The 26,206-nt window shown below is 41.7% G+C and overlaps 2 pseudogenes; one reads left to right on the top strand and one right to left on the bottom strand.

Moving 5' to 3' along the window:
• Nucleotides 1-4,114: 4,114 nt before the first annotated feature.
• On the bottom strand, nt 4,115-8,832 carry LOC142424032 (large ribosomal subunit protein uL16-like; annotated as a pseudogene).
• A 13,168-nt stretch (nt 8,833-22,000) lies between these two features.
• Nucleotides 22,001-22,351, top strand: LOC142424489 (gamma-aminobutyric acid receptor-associated protein pseudogene; annotated as a pseudogene).
• Nucleotides 22,352-26,206: the final 3,855 nt, after the last annotated feature.

The following is a 26,206-nucleotide window of genomic DNA, read 5'->3' as shown; positions in this document are numbered from 1 at the left end:
CTTCTCCACAACCCAGTGTGGGGAGGACCATTATTTTCGTGGTAGAAAGAAAAAAATCTGAGATCCGAAGGCCTTGCCCCAAATCACACAACTTGTAAAGAAGCTATGGAGGCAAGAGGTAGCCTAGGACTGCTGACTGGAGTGATGCTCTCAAGCATAGTGCCAGCCTGCCTTGATAGATAGAGTTTAATTACCTACCACACCACCTCCAACGTCTATGTCTCTTCTGGGTTCAGAGAATGGAGGCTCCTACAGCTTTCCTGCAGGGAAGAAGTGAAGTTCTTGTTCTTACTCACTGTCATCAAGTGGATTCCCACGCATAGTGACCCTGTAGGAGTGGACTGAGTTTAGTTGCCACTATGAGTTTCTGATCAATCTTTATAGGAGCAGAGAGCCTCATTTTTTTCCCCTTGAAGTTGCTAGTGGGTTCAAACTACTGGCCTTCTGATTAGCAGCCCAACATAACTCGCCAAGGTTTCTTGTTAGTACACATAGTGCCTGTCACGTTGGCTCTAGTTCTTGGTGACCATGTGGATGACAGAACAAAGCTTTGTCTAGTCCACCTTCATTGTCATTGGTGTGCTTGAGCTCGTCTCCCAGCACTCAATGGGGCTATTTCTTCAGTGAGCCAAAAGATTTTTTGTTTTAATAAAATTTATTGTTGCTGTTGTTGAAAATATCCACAACAAAACAATTTCTACTTGTACAATTCAGTGCCATTGATTACCTTCATCAAGCTGTACAAAAATTCTTACTCTCCTTTTCTTTTTGTTTTTAAAAATATATTATTGGAGGTGAGCACACAATGATATGAGTTTTTGTTCTTTGATGCCTGATAACTGGTCCCTTCGACACCTCGTGATCACACAGGCTGGTGTGCTTCTTCCATGTGGGCTTTGTTGCTTCTGAGCTAGATGGCCGATTGTTTACCTTCAAGCCTTTAAGACCCCAGATGCTGTATCTTTTGATAGCTGGGCACCATTGGCTTTCTTCGCCACATTTTCTTATTCACCCACTTTGTCTTCAGCGGTTGTGTTGGGAAGGTGAGCATCATAGAATGCCAATTTAATAGAAGAAAGTATTCTTGCATTGAGGGAGTACTTGAGTGGAGGCCTGATGTCCTTCTGCTACCTTAATACTAAGCCTATAAATATATTCACATAGACCTATTTCCCCATCCTCATATATAAATATATTTGCATATGTACATGCCTTTATTTAGACCTCTATAAATGCCCTTTGCCTCCAGCTCTTTCCTCTTTTTCCCTTGACTTTCCTCCTGTCCCACTATCATGCTCAGTCCCCACCAGGGTTTCAGCAATTCCTCTTGGTTACATTACCCTTGATCATGCCCTACCAGACACCCCACACCCTCCTCACCACTTTCTCTCCCTGTTTCTCATTTCCATTTATCCTTCTTTCCTACCCTCCTTGCCTTCTGAGCTTTATCTATGGGAAAATACTGCCCTTTCGGTCTCATCTGGTTGGTTGTTCTACAGGTGTATACCTCTCTGGTTTACCTGATAGTCTATCTTTTGTTTGGGTGAAAGTGAATGACAGGCATGGGTTCAGTTCCAGCTTGAAGGTGTCTATGGCCCATAAGTGGGGCTTCTACCAGTCTCTGTCAGAGCAGTAAGCTTGACTAGTTTGTTTTGCTTTGTTTATGATTTTGAGCTTTATTTCAATTTTCCTCTCACTCTATCCACAACTTTCTGTTGTGATCTTTTTCTGAGCCGTTGACAATGATAGCTGGGCACCATCCAGTTCTTCTGGATGGTCATGGAGGCTCAGGGTCATGGAGGTTGTGGCTCACATACTTCATTAGTCCTTTTTTCAAGCATATTTGATTTTCTTTACACTTCTTTGCTTCAGATGGGGAAAGACCAATAGCTGCACATTAGGAGACTTCTTTCTAGCTTTGAAGACCCATCATGGTAGGACATAGAACACTGTCTTTGTGAACTATGTTATGCCAGTTGATTTAGCTGGCTCCTAAACTCTAAGCACACAGACTCATTACCTTAAGGCAGTGCTTCTCCACCTTCCCAATGCCATGACCCTTGAATACAGTTCCTCATGTTGTGGTGACCCCCCAACCATAAAATTATTTTTGTTGCTACTTCATAACTGGAATTTTGCTACTGTGATGAATGGGGCAATCCAAAGGGGTCACAACCCACAGGTTGAGAACCACTGCCTTAAGGTTTGGTTTTCACTAAGAAGTTTTCCAAATTTTACCCAGATATATCTGTATATATAGTTACAGTAAATATATAGTGCATATACATGTACATATACAGTAACCAGGCATATAGAGTATATATAGTTACAGTTCAGACATCTCCTTTGCCAAACCTACACATGGTCATGGGTGTGGTCCCATTCACCTATCCAAACCTGTTCAGCTTACCTAACTGCCAATATATCCACTTGTAGATTATTGCTTGTTATTACTGATATTGCAGGATTGCATATTTAATAGTATTTGCTTTTGCTTATTCCATTCTTATTCACCTCTCTATGTCTTTCTTGGTGATAATGTGCTGATCACCCTCTTTTTCTAGATTGCCTTTCATTGTACTCAAACTAAGATGTGTCTGTTACCTTCCAAACCAAATTTATTGCCATCGATGGGAACCTGATTCACAATGACACTCCTTCCTCCTCCTGTTCCTGATAATCATCAAAAAAGACTTCTGTGTGTAAACTTTTCCTTGACTTTTTATAGTGGTGACTTCATACAACATTATGGCTGTTTGTGATTGATTTATTTCACTCAGCATGAGGTCCTCCAGGTGCACTCATGTCGTGAGATGTCTCACAGACGCAACATGATTCGTCACTGTTCAATAGTACTCCGTTGTGTGGATGTACCATAGTCTACCCACTTGCCCACAGACTAACACTTATCTTGTTTTCACCTCTTCGCGATTGTGAAAAATGCTGCAGTCAGGTGCTCATTTCTGTGCGTGTCTTGCCCTCACTTCTCTAGGACACATACCTAGTGGGATTGCTGGATCAAATGGGGCTTCCATTTCCAACTTTTTAAGGATGTGCCACATTGTTCTCCACAGTGGCTGTTCCATTCTATAGTTCCACTAGCAGTGGGTGAGAATTCCAGTCTCTGGAGAGCAAATGCTTTGAAAGTGATGAGGGCAAAGAATGTACAGATGTGCTTTACATAATTGATGTCTGTATGGATTGTGATAAGAGTTGTATGAGTCCCTAATAAATTTTTTTAAAAAGAGATATAGAGCTATACACAAAGACACACAATAAAATAAAATAAAGAGAATTCTAATCTCTCTCTTGCCAGCATTTGTCATTTTCTGTCTTCTTGAACTTGCTGGGGTAAAATATTGTTTTGATTTGATCTTTAGTGGCTAATGATCAAGAACATTTGTGTGTGTGTGTTTGCCACCTGAATGTCTTCTTGCGAAAAGTATCAGTCCATGTATTCTACTCATTTTTTAAAGAATGATGTTTTGGTGTTGAAATTTTCTATAAATTTCAAGACTTGTCAGATATGTCATTGTCCCAATATTTGGTTCTATTTTTACCCTTTTGAAGAAGTCTTTTCAGGTATATTGGTGTCTAATTTTTAGAAGGTCCCAGCTATCTGGTTATTTTCTGCTGTTTGTGCTTATTGTGTTGTTACATTTGATTGTCTAGTTATGCCCTCAATTTGCCCCTGGTTTTTCTTTGATGATTTTTTTTTTAGGTTTTTACATTTAGTTCTTTGAATCCATCTTCTATGTAGTTAGTTAGATCCTGGGTGGTTTTTGTTTGTTTGTTTGTTTTGTTTTAAGAGGGCAGCGTACTTGAGGATAAGATTTTTTTATTTTATTGCTAATCTGTTGTTTCACTACAAGGTATCCTCGGGGGATAATGATAGTGTAGGAATTACAGTATGTCAGGGTGAAGTCTTAAGGAGTCTCTAGTCTCAACTGGTCCAGCAAGAAAAGGATGGTTAAGAATGTGAGTCCTATTCCTTTTTTCTCTCATTCTTTCAGGGTTTATCTATTGTGCCCTTGATCAGCGCAGGCAGTAGTCGTAGTAGCCAGCCACTAATCCATAGTATTTTCTTTCTTTTCTTAATCAGGAAGTTCCATTTTTATTTGGTGGGTGCGAGTGACAGCGCAGGGCTACCAAGGCCTTCGTGGATGCAGGGCCGCCGCTGGTCAAGGGGCCATGGACAGGGATGTATTACTGCACAGCCGTGCAGGATGAGGCACTTCTCAGCTACCATAGCCTCAAACTCATCGTCATTGAACTTGGTGAAGCCCCACTTCTTGGAGTTGTGGATCTTCTGGCACCCAGGGAAGTTGATCTTGGCCCAGTGTAAGGCCTCCATCATACGCTTCTTGTTTTGAAGCTTGGTGCGGATGGACATGATAACCTGGCCAGTGTGGACTCGAGCCACCGTGCCTTCATGTTTCCCAGTTTGGGCCCAGTCAGCCCCCATGCATGACAACCTCTTGTTGATGCAGATGACGAGGGAGGGGTGGAGCCGCACTCAGATGTAGAAGCCATCTTTGCCACCAGTTGTCACCATGTACAGCTTGTCACAGATGCTGCTCGCCCTCATCCGGCACCATGTGGCCACCTTTGCCTTCTTCAAGCCCAGGTCACAGATGCAAAACTTGGCATCAAGGGACACCTCGACAGAAGTGGGACTTTGGGTAGGGCTTGTTCTTAAAGACCAGGAACCCATGGCAACACCGGGATCAAGGTGGCACGCCGAAGGAGAAGAATCCATAGTATTTTCATTGGTTAATTGTTAGCAGTAGATCAGCAGATTGTCTTTGTCTGGAAGTTCCTCTGAAATCTGCCCACCATGGGTGAGCCTCTTGGTATTATCTAGCATCCTAGTAAGACATTCGCTACCGCAGGATGCCAAACAGACAGATGATAGGTAGCAAGGGTGTGAGAGGAAACACTCTCTCCTTATCTTACGGCTCTTCTGGGGCAGGATATTTGCTCTGCGCCAAACATTTTCCAAATTTGCATATTCCTAGGTGGTCCATTTACTTTTTCTTGGCTTTGTAAGCAAGGATCGTGTGAAACACTCGCTGGCTCAGAGTGGATGCAGGAGTCGTTTGCTTGTGCTGTGCTGCGGTTCTCTATCTGGAAGTGGCCTTGGTTACATTTATGGTCAGCCTTGGTGCTCCCCCTTATAGATAGGGCTGCACTGAATGGCTATTTTTCAGTGGCTTTCATGGCATGTATCCGATTGAGGTGGGAGCATAATAGGCATAAATCACAAATCTCAGTTCTAGAATAAAGCAAGAGTATCTGCCTCTCCTCAGTTGCCTGTGGCCAAATAACAGCAACAATTCTCACGAACAGATTGTGAGTTTCATTCCAAACAGGTAAAATACCATTTAATCAGTTCTGCTTCACACAGCAATTTCCAGGTCTCCGAGGATAGGCCATAGTAACCGTGCTTTGCTGATCTGGTTTCTACAAAAATCTATTAAAAGAAAATCCTTCAGAACAGATGTGTTCACAAATCCCTGTCCACAAAGCAGGCAGGCTATTTAACGAAAATGTTGGTTCAGTATTTGTTCTATCTGCTATAACTGTATGTGTTTGCCTCATCTCGCTGGGGGTAGAATGGAGGAGGTGGACTGGAGAGACTACGGAAAGACGTGTTCAAGGAGCCAGGGGAGCATGAAAGGAAGTAGGAGTGGGTGGAGTGAGGAGGAGGGGAGAGAGAGAGAGAGAGAGAGAGAGAGAGAGAGAGAGAGAGAGAGAGAGAGAGAGAGAGAGAGAGAGAGAGAGAGAGAAGACAGGGCAGGGCAGCCAAAACCAAAGCTTTAAAGAGAGTGGCCAGATAGCAGGAAAAATGAGACCACGATGCTACCTGTCCAGGTAGCATCCATTCCAACCATTTTCCACCTATCCCCACAATTCAAAGAGTTTATATCATTTCCATGTCACATCTTGTCCTCTCCCAAAGTACCCTCCCTCAGCAGAAGAAGCCCTGGATTTTCAAGCCTGGGATCTGTGAGTTCTCCCTGGCTTCTCTCTCTGTCATACCAGAAATGAAACACTTTCCATCAACTGATGTATTTACTGTTGCTCAGACCTGTTCCTTTCTCTCAACCATCACTTCTCTTTCTCTCTAATCACCCTTCGCCCGTGACTGCTCCCCTGTACTTTGTCTTCCTCCAATCCATTCTTCACTAAGAGCTAGAGGGCTGTATCTACCATGCAGAGAACATAGGACCTAACTGGGTCTCCACACACCGCACCCCAGCCCCGCCCCTGCTTCCTTCCCCTCCAGTATGCACAGACAAGATGTGTGATCCATGCTGTAACTCTCTATCAGAACGTGGCCTTGGCCACATTCAGTGAGTTGCCTAAGTGCTCCCCATGGCATTTCAAATGCCATTTCAAACTTTAGCATGAGAGCGAGACTCTAAGATTGGATCCTACCTATATTCCCAGCACCCTCATTTTTCCTGTCTCTCTTCCCAGCACCATTTTTACTCTTGCCAGTCTCCAAAACTCTTGTTTCTCGGTGCTCTGTGCAGAGCCTCTACAGAGAATGGCTGCTCACCCACCCCCAGACTAACCTTCAGTTCTCTAGCTTTGATGACACATCTTCCCAGACCCTCCTAGGTACCTCTCCTCTGAGTTACCACAGATTTGGGGGGACTTGCCTCTCTCATAGCTATTATACAAGCCATCTTTTAGTGTCCAACTCTGAACTCCATGGGAGCAATAGCTCTATCAGCGCACCCCCGGCAAAAATCCTACTGCCCCCCACAGAGTAGAGTTACTTAGTAGTTGCTTCTTGGTGGAAAGAGTCCACACCCACACCAAAGTGTTCAAAGATGAACTTAAAACGCCCTGCCATTGAATTGAGTCCAACTTTCAGCAACCCTGTAGGACAGGGTAGACCTGCCCCTGTAGGTTTCAAGATTAATTTAAGTTTTTAAGAGAATTTTAAATATTGACTCCATAGCACCTTTATTAGTTTTAACAGATTCAAGAGTGTACACTAAAAATAAAAATCAAAAGTTTCCATACCCAATAGCACTAGGTTTTCATTTTAACATAATTTGAATTTAACAAAGCATGTTAAAACCCTGTCTCATTGATAAAAATGGCACTTTTAACTTTAAATATAAATATGGGATTTTTAAGTTTTGTATTTGAATTGTTCTTGGTGAAGGGGGAAATCCCTTTCTGCAGGTTAATCAGTGTTTATTGATGTTTCCATGAATGCACCCAGAAGGAAGCACGGTTTATTTTCTGGACCACAGAGCTCTAATTCCAACCACCCCAGAGAATACCCATCATTTCCATCCAATTCCTGGACTTCATAGGAGGTCTTTCTTTCTCCTCAATTGGAAGAAGGAGCCATTTACCATCACTTAGGCTCACACTGTGGCCCTGGTGGAAATCCTTTGTGCAAAAGAGAACAATTCATTAAGCACTCAACAATACTACTCCAGGAACCAGGAGGAGAAATTGAGGGCCTGGATAAAGATCCTGCCATTAAAGAACATTCGTTTTTGGATACAACTAGCCAGCAGCCCTGACGTGCTGACATTGGCGCTCTGTGTTCTTCCCTATCAGTCTCCCTTCCTTGTTTGCTTTTTCTCTTCTGCCTTCCTGGCCTCTCGATCCCCTCTCTGGTTCCTTTCTGTGGGTTCTTTCTTACCCTGGCCTGGCCCTAGGCCTGGCACTGATAGTCCCAGGTAACTGAAAGCACGCTTTCTCGGTAATGCCAGGCTTTGCTCTTGTCCCGTCCCTCGGGCTCCACAAGAGGCGCCCCAGCACCCCCCGCACTAGCAGGAACCCTTTGTTAAAAATGGAACTTTCAGCAGCACCGTTTCCTTTTCTATTGATAGAAGTCACATCACACAACCTTTTACACAGAGGTGCCATGAACATATAAGATGTTATGATGGCACTTTATTTACAATAGATTTTGAAAACTTAATACCAGCACCATAGAATGCTATACAAACCGCATAGTCTTGGTGATGCTTAGTTTGTTCGGGTATTTTTTTTTTCCTAAAAAGATAGGGAGTAAGCATGACTTTCACCTGGTCAACATAGTTAAATGGATATTGACTTATACTTCGGACCAAAGCTCAATGCTGCAATTTAAAATGCTTCTAGGAGTAAGGCTGGAGTGGGAAGTGAAGGAGATGGAAGATGAGGTAAATTTGGTAACAAAAGACTGGGATTTTCACAAAATCCCTTTAGGAAGCATTCTCATATGATATAGAAACAATACAACTAAAAGCCACTGCTATCAAGCCAATTCTACCTCACAGCAACATATAGAGAAGTAGGTGTTGGTTGGGTTCTCTAAACCCAGTGACATCTGTATGTGTCTGGATATAGAAAGATCTACATCAAGAAAGGATGCACACAGTTGTCCGAGTGACTAAAGCCAGTCCTGTTCAAATCCACAGGTCATATGTAAACTGAAGGTACCTGATTCCTGTAGATGCAGGGGCTGATGAACAGGAAGCAAAAAGCTGAAGCGGAAAGACCACAGGTTGGTGGATGCAAAGTGGCATGAATCTGAGATCGACCAAACAGATCCAAGACCAGCAGTCTGCTGATGACTCCTGGGATCAGTATGGGATATCACACGAGGTCTATGAGCAAGCTGCAGGGTCCAAATCCAGCAGAAGTGAGCTAGCTTCCACACACTGTCAATTTATATGAACAGTAGGCCACCCTCTGAATGAAAACTCTCAATTGTGTAAAGTCTGTGACCAGAATAAATTGATAAAGCACTGGAGGCATTCACTTATCTATACTGGGAAATTTGGAAAAGATCCAACTTACCGAGAGATCCATATTTGTACCCACTCCAAAGAAAGGTGACCCCACGGAATGTGCAAATCATAGAACAATATCATTAAAATCACATGTAAGTAAAATTTTGCTGAAGCGCATTCAACAATGGGTGCAGCAGCATGTTGGCAGGGAGCTACTGAGAGTTCAGACTCAATTCACAAAAGGATGTGGACCAAGGAATATCTTTGCTGATGTCAGCAGGGAATACCAGGAAGATGTTTACTGGGTTTTTATTGACCATGCAAAGGGATTTGATTGTGTGTATCGTGACAAACTATGGATAGCCTTGAGAAGAATGGGAATTCCAGAGTACCTCATTGTGCTGGTGAGGAACTTGTACATGGAATAGGATATGTTGTGCAAATGGAACAAGATCAAACTGTGAGGCTTAAAATCAGGAAAGGCATGAGTCAGGGTTATATCCTCTCATCATACTTATTCCCTCTGTATGCTGAACAAATAATCAGAGAATGTGGATTATATGGAGACGCGTGTGGTAGTGGGATTGGAGGAAGACTTATTAACAACCTTTGATACTCCCATAAAGAGTTCGTCCTATTAACCCACTGGGCAGTTCTACCCTGTCCTTTACGGCCACTGAGACTCAGAGTCGATGTGATGGCAGTGAGTTGGGCTTTGCGCTTTATCACGCAGTAACACTGCTCCACAGGATTTCTGAGACTATAATCTTTAGGGGAGTAGGCTGCTTCGTCTCGCTCCTTCAGAGTAGCTGCTGCAATTGAACCACCACCTTGAGGCTAGCAGCCCAGTGTCCGGCCACAGCACCACCGAGTCTCCGGATAGGAACTAGTTACTCAAAGTCAAGTTAATAATAGTGTATAATATTTATTAAGTAGCATGCTGTACGCCAGACACTCTTTTAAGTGGCTTACATGTATGAATTATCTGATCCTCCCAACAATCCCGTGAGACACGATTGCTCCCATTTTAGAGAGTGGTAAACTAAAGCACACAAGGTTGAGTTATTGCTTCCATTTTAGAGAGCGGTAAACTGAGGCACACGGGGTTGAGGGACTCAACCGTCTGCGCTGGAACACAGGCTTTTCCCTAGAATGCTCAGTTGCCTTTGCCATCACACTGCAACCAAGTAGATGGGTTCTGGATCAGAATGGCCAAGAGTGAAGCCTATTTTCACGTACAACCGCCCTCAGACGAATGGGATAATACCCCACACCTGGTACATACTCCAGCAAAGCACAGCTGCCGTGTACTACTTTTGCTTTTGAAACAATGAACCGACTATGCTGACTCAAAGGAAAGCCATCTTAAAGGCAATATATATAATTCAAGTAGGTTGCCAATTAGAAACCTATGCAGACGCATAGTGAACAAACTGAACTGAGATCATTAGATGTGTGAGGCACAATTTCCCCGGCTTTAGAGTGGAATGGGGCAGTGAAGAAAAAAACACAAAAACCAGAAGCATTCACATTGCCATTTGCTCTGTGCTAGGATGTCCCTCTGTGAATAGAATTAATTGAATTTTTTGTCCCCGAAACAATCCATTCAGGGTAAAGCAGACACAGCCAGAGGTCGGTCTCTCTAAACAGATCAGGTGAAATAGAGAGCAAGGCAATTTTAGATTATTTTAATGTAGTTAGTCCAGTTGAATAATTTAAGTTAAAAATTTAGCCTTAATGAAGGTTTTTAAAAATGAAATAATTTAGGTAATTGTCCCAGATTTCCATTTCACTGTGCTTGTATCGACAAAGCTTAAATTTGCAATTTAGAAACTCGTCTTGAAGAGGGACCATGAACTTGGCTCTCTGTTCAGGTAAGAGAGAATTCTGCATTTCATATTTCCCCTGACGAGAGCCATCCGGAGCAAGCGTTCATGGGCCCTCAGTGAGTACTTCCTCTAGTCTCTCCCAGAAGAGAAAAGACATCAATTATTTGATCATATGATGCAAGTTACTCAATGTAATACTCCTCGCTGGAGTCTTGGCAATTTGGAAAAGGGCCACTATGTGGGGAAGGCAAAAAGTAAGAAACACTGTTGGGTACATTTCAAATATGCACAGTCGGACTATAACTTTGAGAGGGTGACTTCCCAGCTTCCTGTTAGGGCCACAGGTAATTGTTTGCACAACGCACATTGAAATACTTCGAACATTTTTGTATTTTAAAAAACGAAAATATCGCATCATGAGATGATAAAATCAGAGCAATATGAATGCTCATTAATGGAAAATAGACTATTCAGTACATCCAAAAACTATGAAATACAAAAAGGCATTTTTCGCTAAAATTGTTGGTGTTTTTCTATGGTTTTTAATGTTTTGATATAATGTATGTGCTGCTAGAAGAGTCTATCCAAACGCCATTAAGTGTATGGCTTTTCAGATGTTGTAGGTAGATCAGGCAGTGAATCTGTAACCCAGCTGTGGGTTTGGGGATATAAGAAAGAAAAGAGGCGCTGAAAAGATACTAGCTCATTAAAGAATGCATTTTATCAGAGCAAGTTAACGGGGCAGAATCAGAGTGGTGCAGCTGTGTGTTTCCAAGCACATAATATATAAACATGTGTTGTAAAGAAAAGATCCTAAGTTTTGGAGATATGACATGATGTCTTGAATTTTCATTGATTTCTTTTAACTTTTCAACACCATAATTTTTATGGAAATTATTTCTATATGTTCATATGTATTGCTAGTGTATAAAATTCCAAATCCAGAATTTACAAAAATCGCATGACTTAGCGATCTGGCTACTTTCATCAATAGAACCAGTACTTTCTGTAGCTGTTTACATTGTATGTGTATTGTTGGACATCGCACAATACCAGACAGTATTCCATTTTACCTTCTTGGTATAAAAGTAATTATAAAAGTAAAGTTTTCTGAAAATAACTACGGATTATGTTGCTGTTTGAGCCCAGTTCTGTGATTTGCTATTGAAAAGAAAATGTTTGAATTTAAATGGCAACTCCATAAAGTTCTAATTTCTTCTACAATGATTTAATAATATACACACCTTCCTAATAAGATTGAACTAAAGACTAAGTAAATTGAGATAAACAAAACATTTAATATTCATTGAGTCTATTCTGACTCCTAGTGACCCCATAGGGCAGAGTAGAACTGCCCTTGGGGTTTCCAAGGCTGTAACGTTTTACTGGGGTAGAAAACCTTGCCTTTCTCTGAAAGACCGTCTAGTGATTGTGTACCGCTGACCTTGTAGTTAGCACCCCAGGGTAAGCATATGTGAAGTGAGCAAAATGGTAGTTGGTACTGATCTTGGAACTGATTTCAGAATTAATCACGCACTGCCATCGAATTAATGCTGACATATTGTGACTCCCTGTGGGTTTTGGAGACTGTAAATGTTTACAGGAGTAGAAAGCCCAGTCTTTCTCCTGCAGAGCTGCTGGTGGTTTCAAACTGCTGATCATGCTGATGGAAGTCCAACTTGTAACCACTACACCACCAGGGGTCCTGATAGGGAAGTATAAAATATGCACAAAAATGTTTAGAGTACTGTTAGGGGCAAGATCACTAACTCATATGAGAAATCTAAAGGTTGGAAATCGACTTTATGGGTATATAGAATATGGGAGCATTCAACAAAGGGAGAAATTAAACTACAGAGATCACACACATGGTTGATTTCCATAGATCTTTGGTAAATTATGAAGGACAGGTTTCTCCCTCCTTTCCTTTAGCTTAACAATCTCCCCTCATTGTCACCCTAATGATACATAGAGGTCTAAGGTGATTGGTCATTCAAAGAGCCCCAAATAAGGAGTCAGATAGGGGCCAGTGAGTGGTGGGCTGACAGAGCAAACCAGATCCTTGAGATACATATGTGAAAGAGCCTTGGGAAGGAAGCCTAGGGATATGGGCAATCTATAAATGGCATTAAAAAGAATAAGCTTAAGACAGTCGTTTGTTTATGGTGTGTGGTTTTTTTTCTTTGTTTTTTGCAGCAATTCCATTTGAGAACCTCGGAAATAGAACCATGGAGCCCAAGATGCAAAGTAGCTGGCTCAAGAACCCTGCCATCTTCCAAAACTGGAAGAAACCTGAAATGCAGGCCGTGGGGCAAGGTCACTCTTGTGCCTGCTGAATTAATAGGAGGCTAAAGGGCCCTCTCTAGCAGCATGCCTATCACTCTCAGTGTAATGAGATCACTCATTCATATCTTTTACCAACACTCACTGACTGCCTTCCACATCCTGAGCTCTCTTCTCTGTGCTGAAGCTGCAGAGATGACTAACTCACAGTCCTGAATGGCTCTCAACCTGTTCCCAATATACATGGAAAGTGAGACTCTCTTGGCAACCAGCCATCTTCAGTTTGATCTTTCTTCTCAGTGGGTTATGTAAGCTTCCTGTCGGTATGATGCACTAGAGCTGGAACCTAAATGGGAAGTGATGCCTTCATGCATGTGAGACCACACACTGCCCCTTCACACACGGATAAAATCACAAGAGGTAGAAGGGAACAGTGGGGATGCTTTCAGTAGTTTTTAAGAACCTTTCTGCAACTATGTGGACTTTTAGCAAACAAAGGTTCTAGATCCTTTACTTACTAACCACGAAACATCAGACAAGAAGCATCATTCTCTGGGCTGCTTCAGTTTTCCCACCTCTAAACTACCAGCCATAATGGTATTGACTTCAAAGGCATGAAACAAAATGGGCACTAAATAAAAGTTGACTGTTTTGTTTATGCAGATGGTAAAATTCTAAGACACGAGATTCACTTGATCACAGAGTAAATTTCCTTTCTCCCAAACTCTTTCCAACACATAATCTGGCTCTTCTCACCTGAAAACTGAAATACTGGAAAGATTTCTTCATTATCAAAAATAATAAGTCTTTAGTATCTCAGAAATGTCTCATAGCTTAAAATATAAATAACTGCCATTGGGTATATTCTCAAAACCAAAGATTGGTGAAGGGAAGGAAGGAAGGAAGGAAGGAAGGAAGGAAGGAAGGAAGGAAAAAGGAAGGGAGAGAGAGAGGGAGTTAAATCTACAACTGTAGTGATACAGAGCTAACTGTATTGATATAGAGTTGAGCTGTATTAAACATTTTGTGGGCTTTTTGAAACGTAAAATTATTCAACGGTCAATCAATAGATAGGTCAGAACCTGCTATGGAAAAAACACTGTTCTAAGTGCTAGGGCTTCCACTGTAAGCAGAGCTGCAACCCTAGCCTCACGGAGCAGACAACGAATGGGCAAAGAGGCACAACGCAATTAAGTGATATAATATACTGATGTCATGTGACTCCAAAAGTTATTAGTGAAGAGAAATAAAGCAAGGTAAAGGGACAGAAAGTGCTGTAGGGAATATTGTACACAGGAGTTTCTGGGAAGAGGTAGTATTTGAGATGAAGGACGAAGAAGGAGAAAGGCAACAATATGAGGAGCCACATTTCAGCAAGGGCAAACATCCGCAGTCTGCTGGGGGCGGGGGGAGACCATGCAAAGATCCATGTGGCTATATGAGAGTATGAGTGGGTGAGGAGAGATGCATGAGATGATGCCACAGAGACAGGGAGGGGCCAAAGTACCTAGATCATAGAAAGAGTCTTGGAATTTATTGTAAGTATAATGAGAAAACATAGACATTAAAAATTTTTATTTAATTCGGGGCTCTTACAGCTCTTATCACAATCCAACCCTATAGCCATTGTGTCAAACACATCTGTACATATGTTGTCATCATCTTTTTCAAAACATTTTCTTTCTACTTGAGCCCTTGGTATCAGCTCATTATTTTCCTCCCTCCCCCATGTCCCCTTGATAATTTATAAATTATTCTTTCTCTCCGTTTTGTTTTTTTCATGTTTAACACTGACTTCTATCTACCTTCACCCACTTTTCTGCTGTCCATCCCGCTGGGAGGGGGACCATAGGTCAATTATTGTGATCGGTTCCCCCTTACTCCCCACCCCACCCCCTTCCCTTATCCTCTTAGTATCACTGCTCCCTTTATTGGTCCTGAGGAGTTTATCTGTCCTGGATTCCCTATGCTGCAAGCTCTTATCTGTACCCATATACATGCTCTGGTCTAGCCAGGTTTGTAAGATAGAATTGGGGTCATGATTGGAGGCGGTGGGGAGCATTAAAGAACTAGAGGAAGGTTGCTCGTCAGTGTTATACTGCACCCTGACTGGTTTGTCTCTTCCTTGCGACTCTCCTGACAGGGGATGTCCAATTGACTGCTGGGGGGCTTTGAGTCTCCCCTCTGCCCTCCCCCTCATTTCCATTGATAGGATCTTTGTTTTGTTTCAAGTCCTTGATGCCTGATACCTGATCTCATCAACACCTCATGATCACACAAACTGGTGTGCTTCTTCCATGTGGGCTTTGTTGCTTCTCAGCTACATTCTCATTTGTTTATCTTCAAGCCTTTAAGACCCAGATGTTATATCTTTTGATAGCCAGGCACCATCAGCTTTCTCCACTACATTTGCTTATGCTCCCATTTTGTCTTCAGCGATTGTGTCGGGAAAGTGAGCATCAGGGAATTCCGAGTTATTAAAACAAAGTGTTCTTGAGTTGAGGGAGAACTAAAGTGAAGGCCCAATGTCCATCTGCTGCCATAATACTTTATAAATAAATATGTGTACATAGATCTATTCGCTTATCAGTATATATAAAAGTATTTGCGTATATACGTGCCTGTATTTAGAATTCTGTAAATGTCCTTTGCCTCCCAGTTCTTTCCTCTATTTCCTTGAACTTTTCTTCTGTCCCACTATCATGTTCAGCCTTCATTCAGGCTTTAGTAATTTCTCTCGGCTACATTGTCCTTGATCATGCTCACCCACCCCCCAACCCCTCCAAGTATCCTATGCCCTCCTCACCATCAATTTTAGATCACTTATTCTTCCCTTGTCCCAGGTTTGTTGACACCCCCAACTCCCTTTCCCCCACTTACCCCTCTCCCATGTCCCCCCAGAACCATCAGTCCCATTGTTATCTCCTCTGGATTGTTTATCCCACCTATCTTGTCGAGATAGACATGCATAGAAAATAATGCATGCAAAAACCAAGCAAAGGAAAACATAAAAAATTAAACAACAACTAAGACAACAAAACTAAATAAATAAATAGCCAACAGCATAAAAAAGAAAATCCCAAAAACAGTTCCAGGTCTGTCCATTGACCTTATGAGTGTTTTCCAGTCAAGTCCGCCAGGGTGCCACAAAGCCCACCTTTGGCATTCTTCGGAGACTTCATTGCTTTGCTCCCCTTGCTGCTCTGCTGTACACCCTTAGTGTTTCACCCCTGTGCGGTGGGGTCGGATCGGGCACATCTCACTCACTGCCATGTCCCCAGTGCTGTCCCACTTAGAGCTATCTGTCAGTGAGGGACACCATTGACAATTTTTAAGAGGTTTGAGACATGATCTGTTTTTGTTGTTTAATATCGTTCTAAATGCTATGTGGAGAATAAAAGTCTAGGAGGTCAATATTGATAATCATATGCTATTGAGTCATCCAGGTAAGAAATAACAATGGTTACAGTGGAATCATACAGTAGACGTAGCAGTTATATTAATTGGAGTTGGCAAAGCACAGAGCATGTCATCAGGATAAGAAGACAATCCAGTAAAAAACTGTGGTGTGCAGATGACACAGTCTTGCGTGACAAAAGCGAAGAGGATTTGAATTCCTTATTGATGAGGTTGAAAAACAACAGCCTTCAGAATGAATTAAACCTCCACAAAAAGACAACAAAAATCCTCATAACGCAACTAATATTCAACATAATGATAAACAAGGAAAATGTTAACGTTATTAAAGATTTCATTTTATTTGGACCCACAATCAAGACCCATGTAAGTGGCAGTCAAGAAACCAAACACCATATTTTATTGGAAAAATATGCTTCAAAAAGTGTCTTTAAAGTGTTAAAGAGCAAAGATGGCACTTTGAAGACTAAAGGGCACTTGAGTTGTGGTTAGGTCCCATTGTGTCCATTCCAACTCATAGTGACCTTATATGTACGACAGTGTAACACAAATGCCCAGTCCTGCACCAGGCTCCCAGTCATTGCTATCATTGAATCCCTTGTAGCCACTGTGTCAAATCGATCTTCTTCTTCACCAACTCTCAGTTGGTCCTACCAGAGTAGCATTAATTTGTTGAAACACTTAAATTTGTATGTCATCCGTTCTTGGTGCTGTCTGGCAAGCATTGGATTGCTAACTACAAGAAGGGCGGTTCAACTCACTGGCACTCTGAGATTTACAGCCTCAGCAACTCCACATAAAGTTCCTATGAGTGGAAATCTATGTGCGCAATGGCAGTGAAGATGGGGGCTCGGTGTTGTTATTTTACAGTAGGTCCTGTGTGCACCTTTGACGTCTGGTTGAAAAAGTTGAAAGTTGACCAATTATCTTTGCTGCGGTGATTCTGTGTATCTTTCCATCTTATTTTGATGCTTCTTATGTTTTTCAACATTTTACCCGCAGAATACTTCTTGATTTTTTTCTTAAATTCTTTTAAGTTTAAGAAGTGCATAAATAAGATAAAAGAAAATGTGGGTATATATGCCCATGTGTATTCCTAGAGTATGTTTAAAAGGATGCACAATCATCTACTTACAGGATCATCCCTGTCATGAGAACTGTGAGATGGAAAAAGAGATGCTTAACAAAAATCTGTATCCTCTTGTTCTTTGTATTTATACACCCTGCCTATGTTGACTATGTAAAACATATTTTAAGGAAGTAGTGTTTCCAGGAGGCCAAGTAAAATAAGAACTGTAAAGTATATGACAAGATGGTCATTATGAACAACAAACAGAAACACTGCCATTGAGTCCATTCTGACTCATAGCGACCCACAGGATTGAACAGTTCCTTAGCATTTCAATCGTTATTGAAGTGAACAGCCCATTTTTCTCCCACAGAGCAGCGGGTGGGTTTGAACTGCCAACCTTGTGATTAGCAGCTCAAAGCACCATTAACTTATCTTGAAAAAGTGAGTTGGCTGGGACTCTAGGGAGATAAATATGGTTGGATATTTAATATTTTAATGATATTTTGAGGTATAAGTGGTTATAATGAATTCAATGAACATCTAGAGTAGAAAGGATATTGGTCTTCATTTCAGCCTCTACTCTAGTCATTCCTTATCCTTTCAATGTGGGGAATCACATAATTTTTGTGAGCCCTATTTATTCATGAAATTCAAGAATAAGATAAACAAAACCATGTTTGTGCTACCTACTTGAAACCATTATTATTGGGCTCAGGTAAGAGGGTGTATTTCAATTTGATAAGCTATAAAACTCTATTAGAGAACAATGCTGGGGACACACATACCAGCAACAGGAGCAAATCCAAACCACAAAAACCACTGAAGAGCCCCCAAAATAGACGTCAGACTAGGAGGAACACACATACATGACTGATGGGGAAATAGTCATAAACGTCAGCAACAAACCTGGAAATATGTATGCTTTTTCGATTTTTTTGCTAGCTTTTTTCCCACTCTTTTTGTTCAATCTTTTGTGTTCTTTTTGTTTTGTCTCCATTACTGTTGGTTTGCCTACCTATGTAAGATAGGCATGGGAAGCAAGCCAGAGAAAGAAAAGGGACCAGTGGTTCTGGAAAGACGAGGAGGTTGGGGAAGGGAGTGATGAACAAACAACACTATAGAGAGGGGAACAACTAGGGAATTAAAAGCAACAATGAAGAGGATTTAGAGATCCTGGGGGTGTTGAAGCAACAGCAATATAGCTGAGAGGAATTACTAAGAGGCAGATGAAAGGCAGGCATGATGGTGGGGAGAAGGAAAGGGCAGGAGGAAGGTAAAGGGCAGAAGAAAAGATCCAGGAAGTGGATCTATGCTAGTAGTAAGCTATGGATAGAGTTCTAAACATAGGTGTGCACTTATTTAAATATATTAATTCATAAAAATAGAGGTATTGGACTATGTACATATATTTATATGGCAATACATTGAGGATGTTGACAAATTTGGGGCCTCTGATCAAGCCTTCCCTCAAAGCAAGAACACTTAATTCTAACAACCTGGCATTCTGTGATGCTCACCATCCCAACACAATCATTGAAGTTAAAATGGGTGCATAAACAAACGTGGTAAAAGAAACTGAGGGTTCCTGGCTATCAAAAGATATAGCATCTGGGGTCTTAAAGACTTGAAGTTAAACAGGGGGTCATCTAGCAGAGAAGCAACAAGCCCACATGGAAGAAGCACACTAGCCTGCACAATCATGAGGTGTTGACGGGATCAGGTAACAGACATCAGAAAAACAAAAACAAATAAACATATTGTTGAGAATAAGGTGAGGGGTCAGAAAAGAGACCCAAATTCCATCTGTGAACAATAGGACATCCCCTCACCGAAGGGTCACAAGGAAGGATGAGTCAACCAGGGTGCAGTAGAGCACTGATGAAACACACAATATTCCTCTGGTTCTTTGAAGCTTCCTCACCCCCCACTATCATGATCCCAGTCCTACCATTCAGTCCTGGCTAAATCAGAGCATGTACACTGGTACAAATAAAACTTCATGACACATGGAATCCAGGGGAACAGAAATGGAAGTAGAGATATCTGGATGGTAGAGGGAAGGTATGGGGAAGAGGGGAGGAAATGGGAACCAATTGCAATGATTGACACATAACTGCCCCCCACCCGGGGAGGGATGAAAATCAGAAATGTGGGTGAAAGAAGACAGTGGTCGGTATAAGATATGAAAATAATAATAATTTATCATTTATTAAGGAGTCCCAAGGGGCGGGGGAGACAAGCTGATACTAAGGGCTCAAACAGAAAGTTAATGTTTACAAAATGATGATGGCAACATACGTAAAAATATACTTGATACAATTGATGTATGGATTGATATAAGAGTTATAAGAGCCCCCAATAAAACTATCTTTTTTTTAAAAAAAAAACCTCTTATCAGATAAGACATCATTTTCTTTATTACTACCCAAGCGCCATTGTACTACATAAGAAATCCTAAAATTTGTTAAAATTCTATTTTGGAAAATTGGAGGTTTAAGATTGCTTTATTGGTCTGTGACAATAATGTAACTGCATTATATTCCAGGAATTGGTGGAATACCAATTGAAATGTTTCAACAAGCTGGATAGCACTGGAAACATTCACTCAGCTGGGCCAAGAAATCTGGACAACAGCTTCCTGGCCAACTGACTGGAAGAGATCCATATTTGTACCCATTCCAAAGAGAGATGACCCAACAGGTTGGCCAAGTTATAGAACAGAATCATTACTATCACATGTAAGTAAAGTTTTACTGAAGAACATCCACCAGTGGTTCCAGCAGTACATGAACAGGGAGCTTCCAGAGGTTCAGGTTGGATTCAAGAAAGAATGTGGAACAAGAGATATCATTGATGTGAAATAGTTTTTTGTTCCAAGCAGAAAATAGCAGAAAGATGTTTCCTTGTGGTTAACTGACTATATGAAGATATTTGAGTGTGTGGTTCAGAACAAATTATAGATAGTGCAGTGAAGGGAAAGTTCTTATTATGGGTCTTCTACCCTAGTCCCTATATAACTCCCATCAAATGATTGGATGGGACAATGTATGTAGCATTAATAGAGAGGGTGGGTCAGTTGTTGTTACTACTCCCTTGGTTTTCAGCATGAGCCATAGCTGAAGCAGTGGTAGAGAAGAGAGAAGCCATGAGGATATTGGAAGACCAATGTCAGAAGTAACAAAGGCCACCAAATCCAGATGTATCTGTCTTGCATAAACTGTGCATAGACTGTGACACAAAGACTCAGAGGAACAGTGCTGAGATTATAGAGTACCCTCTCCCTATCTATGAGACCATCTGGTCAACAGTTAGAAACCACTGACTGTTATTCCGGAGAATGATGGTGCTTTCTACTCCTGTAAAGGATTACCATCTCAGAAACCCTATGGGGTCACTATCAATCGGCATTGACTCCGTGGCAGTTGAGTTTGGCTTTGGTTTACTCCTCATTTGGCCAGAGGTTGTGGAACTGTGGGGCAGAGTGGCACACAGACTGGCTTCCTGGACCATGGAGGCAACAGTCAAGAGACCATGTGGCTGAGAGGCAGAGAGCTGAGAGAGACTTGGCTGCTGGCTAAGGAAACCAATGACTGAATCCTTACTATTTGCTGATCCTAACTTGTGGTAACTTATTAACTTCCCTAATAAACCCCTTTGATTTTGAGTTTTATCTGTGCATTCTGTGTAGCCCTTGTAACAAATTAGCGAACCCACATTAGATGTTGAGTGGCCTGGGAGAAAAAGTCAGTGTCCAAATAGGTAAAGAAGGATGGACCATTGAGGCTTGTCTGACACCTGCCTTGTGGCAATAGGGAAGCCAGAGGAGATTAGAGATGGCCCTCCGTTGCCATTTATTGCAGATAACATTGAGAAGAATGGAAATCCAGAACACTTCATTGTGCTCGGGCAGAACATGCATAAGGAACAAAGAACAGTCTTTCAAGCAGAAGAGAGGCATACTGCATGGTTTGAAATCAGGAAAGGTGTGCATCAGGGTTGTATCCTCTCACCATATTTATTCAATCTGTGTGCTGAGCAAATTATCTGAGAAGCTGGATTAGATAAAGAAGACCATGGCATCAGGACTAGAGCAAGACTTAATAGCATTCTTTGGTATGCAGATGACACAACCCAGCCTACTCAAAGCGAAGAGGGCATGATGTCATTGCTGATGAAGATCAGGGACTGCAGCCTTCGATATGAATCGCAATGCAAAGAAAATCAAAATCCTCACAATTGGTCCAAAAAGCAGCATCATGATAAATGGAGAAAGGGTTGAAATTATCAAGGATTTCATTTCACTTGGATCCATAATGGAAGGTACAGTCAAGAAATCAAATAGCTTATTTCATTGGGCAATTCTGCTTCACAAGACCTCTTTACAGTGTTGTAGAGCAAGTATGTCACTTTGAGAAGTACGGTGCAGCTGGCCAAGCCATGGTCTTTTCGATCACTTCGTATGCATTTGGAAGCTGGACAATGCAAAGACGACCACAGAGGAATTGAGGCATTTGGATTATGGTGTTGGCAACAAACATTGAAAATATCAGCGACTCCCCCACCCCCCCCACCGCACCCCCCCCCCCACACACACACCCAGCCCCGGGTTCCCTCAGCCCCACCCGGTCCAGGCCGGTTCCGGGAGGATGAAGTTCGTGTATAAAGAGGAGCATCCATTCGAGAAGCGCCACTCTGAGGGCGAGAAGATCCGAAAAAAATATCCGGACCAGGTCCCAGTGACAGTAGAAAAGGTGCCCAAAGCTCGGATAGGTGCTCTGGACAAAAAGAAATATCTGGTACCGTCAGATCCCACAGTTGGTCAATTCTACTTCTTGATCCAGAAACGAACTCATCTCCGAGCTGCAGGTGCCTCGTTTTTCTTTGTCAACAATGCCATCCCGCCCACCAGTGCCACAGTGGGCCAGCTATACCAGGAACACCATGAAGACTTCTTTCTATACCTTGCCCACAGTGACCAAAGTGTCTACGGTCTGTGAAGCTGCTGCCCTGGAGCTGGGGTGTTCCGTTCTTAACCCGTCCCTCCTTCAGGCTCAAATACCACCTCCCTTCTGCAGGACCTGCACTACTTAATGTCTGCGGCTTTCTCCCCAGCCCTTCCTAGCAGGCGCAGTAATGGTGGAAATGGCCCCTAGTAGCTCTCTCTCCTTTTCTTTCTTCCTCTTTACCTTTCTCTGCCACCTCTCCCACTCCACTTCAGACTTCTTGGTTGTCAGTCTTATATCCAGGGATTGTTTTCAGTTTCTGTTCCCTTTCTAACTAACCAAGGGGCCCAGAACCCCAACAATGCCTTTCACTGCTTTCTCTCTGGGGGGTAGATGGAAGGGACAAAAATTGTGTGGGGAAATAGGCACATCAATAAAGAGGAAACCACCAAGCTGAAAAAAAAAAAAACAAAGAAAGAAAATACCAGCGACTGCCAGAGAACAAACATCTACCCTGCTTTCCCGAAAATAAGACAGTGTCTTATGTTAATTTTTGCTCCCGAAGGTGTGCTAGGTCTTATTTTCAGGGATGTCTTATTTTTCCATGAAGAAGAATATGGTACACATTTATTGTTGAACCAGAAAAAAGGAAATGTATTACCTGTATACGGTATGGTAGTAGTTGTCCTACAGGATCAAGAATTTCTTGTTACTACCATTATTTCCATGTACAACAATCTATGGTAAACTTACTTGCACTTCCTGTCTGCTCTGCGTGTTTGTGGCCAACAGTGAACTGTGTGGCAGTGCCCGACGCTACAGTCGAGTCCAGAGTTACGGTAGCTTCGGGAGGCCTTATTATCAGGGAGACCTTAGGTTTAGGGAAGTCTTATTTTCGGGGGATGCCTTATGTTTCAGCAAGAGACAAAACTGTAAGTAGGTCTTATTTTCGGGGGATGTCTTACTTTCAGGGAAGCGTGGTATCTTGGAAGAAATCTAGCCAGATTGCTTTTGGCGGGGTGAGGAAATGGATATTGGTATCTCATACTTTGGGCATGTTATCAGAAGAGGAAGTAGAAGGTCATGGGAAAAAGAGAAAGATCCAGAAGGAGCTGGGCTGACATGGTCACCGCAACAATTGGACCAATAGACAACATCATGCTAAACAGAAAAAGACTGAGTTGTCAAGAGTTGATTAGGTTTATGGGCTCAAATGTAGCAATTGTAAGGATAGGATAGTGTTTCATTTTGTTATACATAGTGTCAAAATAGACTCAATGGTAACACACAAATACAGCTGGTATGTGTGTTTATATAATTTTCTGAAATTCTCTTTTTTCCCAATGTAGATACATATTCCAATTAAAAACTCATGGTTTTTCTTTGTTTTAACACAATGGTGATAATAGAGAAATGTGAAATACAATACTCCATTAGTCCCATTTCTAAGTGGTAGTCACTATTCACTTAATATCTCCAAACATTTTCTCTACTGTTTCTTCCTTACATAAAATCAATATACAGTGTACATTTACTTTGGATTTAGATGGATACATGTTGACCCATGTTGACACCTCTGAATCCAAATGTGAAACCTTAGTTATACTAGCTCCCCTAAACCCCCACCAAAGTACAACACTCAAAAGCATGACATCCAGATTGGACTTACTGTGAGAAAAACCAATAGTTGGGTGTTTGTTTTATAAAATTTTAAAAAATACATACGTAAAATTTGTAAACTCTTTGGGTATTAGTTCCTTCCTAAAAGTTCAGGCTTCTGAGTTGAACAGAAGTGTAGCAGTTAATTTTCCCCTGTCAGATATTTTTTATTTCTTTAGAAGCCAGGGCAAGAGCGTGGATGAATGCCCTGCAGAATAAGAAGTGCAAAACTTCCTTTCCACTAAGCCCTTTGACCAAGATAATTAGGAATCACCTAATTTTGTCCTGAGCACTCAGTACTGAATAACATATTCCCACTTGAAAGAGAAATTTTAAGACGTAATAAATATTCTTTTTAATCAAATTAATTTTTGTTTGCATAAGCAGACCCATCTCTAGGGCAGGTCCAAGAATAGAATTTGCACATAAATCATGTAAAACACCTCTATCTACAAATGTGAATTTGGTCCTTGTAGAAATTTAGCATGTATTGTGGGGCTGATGATATTTCTGATTTCCTTCTCACTTACTTCATCCAGGCAATATCAATATGTGTAATAAAGCAAAATCAGGGGGACTGTAGCCTCACTTGTCTATGTAGAGGAAACATTCTCCCTTATTAGTAATCCCTTCTAGGTGACTATGAAGGTACAATGAAAAGGGACACACTGGTTACAGAAAGAATGAAAAACAATGAAATGTGCCCTGGACCCAAAGTCAAGAGACATGAATTGTGCTACAACATTCTAGTCCTTGAGCAAGACATTCAATCTCCCTCAATTCTTCCATTTGTTCAAAAGAAACGGGTTGACTAATAGCCCACCACTAGTGCTCCTATTCCAGGTATTCAAAGCAAAAGGGATTAATTATTCTAAGGCTGGTTAAAATTCATTTCTATCCAGCTGTGAAAAGATGATGGAGTTATAACCTCCCTTTCACTTTCAAAAATTTCCTCTTTTCCAACAAAAACCCAGTCTGAGGGTTTCAGAAATAAGGTTTAGTAGCTATTGGAGAGAGAGTTTTAATGCTGCGAGAGCATGTCGCAGGCACACTGCAAGACCACAGAAGAATAGTAGACAGACACTGGGGGATAATCCAATGGAGAAAGTTGGCATGATTTCAAATTCTTGTTTAATATCCTTTAGTCTCACTTTCATCTCTGAATGTACTCCTTTATACTATGATAATGTTTTTATGACCAAATTTAACACAATTAGTTAGCTATCTTTTCACTTTCATAGTGATATACATTTCAATGGCTTAAGCCTCATTTTGACGGTAAAACTAGGGGTACTCCCCCCAAACGAATTTTTTTCCCCTAAAACTATGAATTAATTTTTTTTTACAAAACAACTTTATCACCGTCAAAGTACTCTCCATTAGGGGGAGAGGAAGAGAGAAAGGGGGACCTGAGCACAATGATCAACACATAACCATAAACCCCTCTCCAGGGGGAAGAACAACAGAAAACATGGGGGAAGGGAGGCAGCAGTTGATGTGAGAGATGAAAATAATAAGAGTGGGATGAGCAATCTGGAGGACAAAATAACGGGACCGACAGTTTCGGGGGACATGGGAGAGGGGGAGGGGGGGAAAGGAAGTGGTGTTAACAAACCCAGGGACAAGGGAACAACAAGTGATCCAATTTGGTGGTGAGGAGGGTGTAGGAGGCCTGGTAGGGCGTGATCAAGGGTAATGTAACCAAGAGGAATTACTGAAGCCCAAATGAAGAATGAGCATGATAGTGGGACAAGAGGAAAGTCAAAGGAAATAGAGGAAAGAGATAGGAGGCAAAGAGCATTTATAGAGGTCTAAATACAGGCATGTATATATGCAAATATATTTTTATATCAGGATGGGGAAATAGATCTATGTGCATATATTTATAGGTTTAGTATTAAGGTAGCAGAAGGACATTGGGCCTCCACTCAAGCACTCCCCCAATGCAAGAATATTTTCTTCTATTAAATTGGCATTCTATGTTGCTCACCTTCCCGACACAACCGCTGAAGAAAAAGTGGGTGAATAAGCAAATGTGGTGAAGAAAACTGATGGTGCCCGACTATCAAAAGATATAGCGTCTGGGGTCTTAAAGGCTTGAAGGTAAACAAGCAGCCATCTAGCTCAGAAGCAACAAAGCCCATATGGAAGAGGCACACCAGCCTATGTGATCACAAGGTGCTGAAGGGATCAGTTATGAGGCATCAAAGAACAAAAAATCCTATCATTGTGTGCTCACCTCCCTGATAA

Source organism: Tenrec ecaudatus, chromosome 13, assembly GCF_050624435.1.
Source record: "Tenrec ecaudatus isolate mTenEca1 chromosome 13, mTenEca1.hap1, whole genome shotgun sequence".
Classification (NCBI taxonomy): domain Eukaryota; kingdom Metazoa; phylum Chordata; class Mammalia; order Afrosoricida; family Tenrecidae; genus Tenrec; species Tenrec ecaudatus.
Note: the sequence above shows the minus strand (reverse complement) of the source record. Positions and strands in the feature narration are given on the sequence as shown.